Source organism: Trachymyrmex septentrionalis, unplaced genomic scaffold, assembly GCF_001594115.1.
Source record: "Trachymyrmex septentrionalis isolate Tsep2-gDNA-1 unplaced genomic scaffold, Tsep1.0 scaffold25, whole genome shotgun sequence".
In the NCBI taxonomy this organism is placed as follows: Eukaryota; Metazoa; Arthropoda; class Insecta; order Hymenoptera; family Formicidae; genus Trachymyrmex; species Trachymyrmex septentrionalis.
The window spans coordinates 1,409,783-1,414,127 of NW_017305408.1; positions in this window are offsets into that span (position 1 = coordinate 1,409,783).

Sequence of the window (4,345 nt, forward strand, 5' to 3'; positions counted from 1 at the left end):
AATATGCAGATATATAATATACACATTTTGATTGTATTGATTTCTTTTTAATTTAAACATACTTTCATAAAATTTAGATAATATTTTCATAAAATTGAAAAATTTTAAGAGTAACTATTTATTCTCATTGTTATTGACACAAATATTTTTTTAGTAATTTGTTTGTAAATTGAATACAAACCAAATTTGTCATATTTATATAGTATTTAGTTACACAAATTGAAAAAACGTGTTTTTGAAATATTAGATATTTTTGTACAATAGCAAATACAATGGTGATATATTATAGATGTGTGTATAACAAAAACCGATATATGATTTCACGTTACGCACGCACACACGCACGCACACACACACACACACACACACACACACTTTTTACTGATTAAATCTTTATTTAAAAAAAAATCTCATCTCTTTAGATTATCTGTTTTAAATGAATAAAAATCACTACTTTAAATGAAAAAATATACAATATTATAATTGTATCAAAAAGTAATCCAAGCAATGAGAAGATGTTTTAATTAAAATTAAATTTTAATTCAAAGGCTGATTTAACAAAGCCGTTCTCCATTCATATCGTCAAATGAAACATTCCTATCGCTTAGAAACTGTAGAATGAAAGTATGCGGATTATTTAATTCCGTTTGAAGCACCTTCGTCGGTGAATTTCCGTAATGACGCGAGCCATCAAAAATTATGATCGTCTTATATTATGATACTATCAAAACGGCAGACTCGAGTAAGCTTGTCCTCAACGAGTTTAATTAATTCACGTTTTTCCTCGTAATACTCAAATTCCTGGCGCGAAATCTCGAGGTAAATCGTGAAGGCCCGTGGCGGCTTATCGGAATTTGAGAGAATTCCACGCCGGCTTAATATAATCACGTTTGAGTGACGCTCTCGAAAATCGAGATGTCAGTAGTTGCGGTTCGCGGATGAGAAAGGAGAGGATTGGCACTACGATGGGAAAACTAGAATGTCCGTGGGGAGTGCATCCAACTTAACTCGCTCGTCCTCTTCGGCGACCCTGGAACTATCTCGTCCTCGATCAATGCCCTGCCATAGAAAGGGCGATATTATCGAGATTCTACGAGTCCGATTGTCGATCCCTTTCCATTTCCTCCGCCACGGGGGTTATCGACACCCTGTCAACCGCTTCGCGCCTTCAGCATGGCCCACTTACGGAGTCGATTCTCGATGGACAATAACACGATCTTTAATGGAGGTGCGGAAAAGACGCCAACGGGCGATACCCAGGCGCTATCGCGGCTGCGGTATCGCAAGTAATTACGTTGTGCATGTGCGAAGGTACGGCGCGGAGAGCCTTTCAATAAGTGCATCGGAAATTTGGCGGATTCGCCGCTTATCGGCGACTGCCTTCGGCGGTTGTAGATTCGTTATCAAATCGTCGGTATTAATTAATATGGTTAATTGAAACTAAGTGCGCGATGAAACGTGGATTTATTTATTCTCGTTTTTTTTTTGAACGAAACGAAAATTCCCTACCGCTCTACAATTGAGTTTCACGAATTTAAATTTGCAAATTGACAAAAGCGAGATTCGTATTATTTCGAACTTTATAGGGATAAAGTATAATACAACGAAAGTAAATATTTCAAAATTTACAGAATTATTGTACGTGTTTCTCCTCACAACATTATTCTTTACAATTATTCCACTGCGTTATCAGGAAACGTGACGAATATTGCGCACCACGAGCCAGCCCGTTCGTTAAAGCACAAACGAAATTTTTAATTTGTGCGGTAGACCAAGTAAAAATGTACTCGACAAGCTTCCGGCTGTTCTATCTATGTATTGCAACAGATATTCCACTTTGTTTGTTACAAGCCGCGGCCTTTCGTTTGATCATAGTTAACTCTAAAATAAAACGAGCACGTCTATATTCAACAATATAATTTCATGGTAAATTGTATCAATAACGCGCATAAAGCAACCCGAAAAAAGCACATATTGTATATATAGCTCTGATAATTTCTTGTACGAAAAAAGCTATAAATATGAAAAATTACTCTATTAATTATAATAATTGGATTGAAAGTAATTTGTTACTTGTAACAAGCAACTGTAGCGGTAACATAGTTACATTTTTTTAAGTTTAACAATAACACATTTTATAGTTGCTTTTATTGTTACTTTTTATGTTTAAAATTATTAATGACATAATTTTTTAAATATTTAATCTTCAATCTTTGGCCGGTATTCATAATTCATTCTTATTACAAGATCGTTTTAGGTAATGTTCTTAAGATTCCAATTCAATTCTATAATTGGTTTATAATGTCTTAAGAACTCTACAAACCAATCACAGAGTTGTGTTAATATAAGAACAGACTTTATAAATACCAATCTTTAAATTTGGTGCAAGTGATGGCATGAATTGTAAATTTTTATTGTGAAAAATATTATCCGAGCCGGATTGTATTTCAAGACCGAAAATTTAATCGCGCGTGATTTGTAAAACTAAATATATATATATATATATATATATACTTTGAAATATTATTATGTACGAAACTTAATTTGAATCGAAAAAGTATTTTCCTTCTTAGTTGTATTTTTACATATCGATCTAATGTCATTGTTTTTTATAAATTTTATTAATATTTAAGTAAAAAAGTATTGTAAAATGTTTTAGACTTGTTTTAGCATTAAGAAAATTACGCAAAACAAATCGTTGCTTTTTAAGTACATTAACGGTAACTAGTTACTATATAAGAAGATACTTTTATAAAGTAACTTTTCAATTCCTAAAATATCAATAAACTTTTATGTAGTGTAAGAAAATGATCTTTTTCTCCCCAAAAAAATATCTTCTTATTCGCATACGCAAACAAAACGTTTATCATAGCAAGTAACACGATTATTAAATATTATCGATCATTAAATATTGTTAATTACTTTCGCTTCACCTCCCCCTTCGGAGAAATATTACTGCGTGATCCGATAAGCGAACGCTCTTTCACATTGCGAATGTGTTTTGCGAAATGCAGCCCGCAGCGGTTTTATATGAACCTATGAATTCTATTGTTGAGTTCCCATATGTACACTCGCAAGAGTATACAGTATTCTCGTACGATAAATTATTTTTCCTGTGCGTGCCTGTGTGCGTCAAAAACAAACAACTGTACTTACCAATCTGGCAAACGTTAACGAGCAAAAAATTTTTTTCATCATACAAATAGTAATGAAAAAGATTCTAGTGCAGGAATAAAAGGATTAATTCATTCATTTATTTAATAAACAACTGTGTGAAAATAGAAGGGCACATGCGATGAGAATTAAAAGAGTATTAAATATCACGTTGCAAAAGATTCATATTTCACAGCGATACAATGCAAATTTGCTGAAATCTAAATTATACTTTTAGTTTGTGCAACTTTCAAAATTTCGAATATTATCTCTCTTTTCTGCTTTAATTCTTTATTTTTGAATGCAATTATTATTATTTATATATATATTATTTCCAAACACGAATCCGATTTTATTATATAAATTAATCCTTTCTTTATATTACCCATAACGATTTTACAAGAAAATAGTTAATATAAAATCGAAATCAAATTTTCCTGGAAGTCTTTCCATGACCTTCCACCTGGCGCAATCATCTACTTTATGTCACGAGTAATACGCGGCTTATTTGTATCCACGTGAAATTTCATTCGACGCATCCCAACTGTAAAGCGCTAGAGCGCAAAAATGCCTCCCAAGATCCTGCAACGACGAGCTTCATCGATCAAACTGGAAAAAATATAACTTGTGATACAAAAAAGTAATATATATTTTACATTTTTCTTACAGCTACCTCTAAAATATATATAATATTCGCGAAATATTATCTTTACTTCCTTTGTGTTTCTATTATTCTATTACTTTTTTTTACATCGTTGCAAAAAACCCTATAGTCGTATACCTATCTTGTCTGCATAAAATCACATCATTCGACATATTTTATCTCTCTTATTCAACACGATCGATGTATAAAAAGTCTCACGGTTTTGTTGGCACCGCCGCCATGATTTGGATTACATTGTGCATAAGCACTAACTTCCGCATTTCAGGCAAATGTCGTTGCAACATTTTATTGTTTCTTCGCACGAACTATTTTATGTTACGATGTATCCTGCTGGGAGAGAAGATACAGATTTTCGATGTATGGGTTAAAATAGAACTTCTCAACCGTAAATTATATTTTAGTATACTGATTGAAAAGGTACATCAATTTAAAAAAAAATCACGTGAATCAAATAAAACAAAATCACGACAAAATGATTTAAATAAAACAATTAAAATCTTGAATATATACATATATATATATATATAT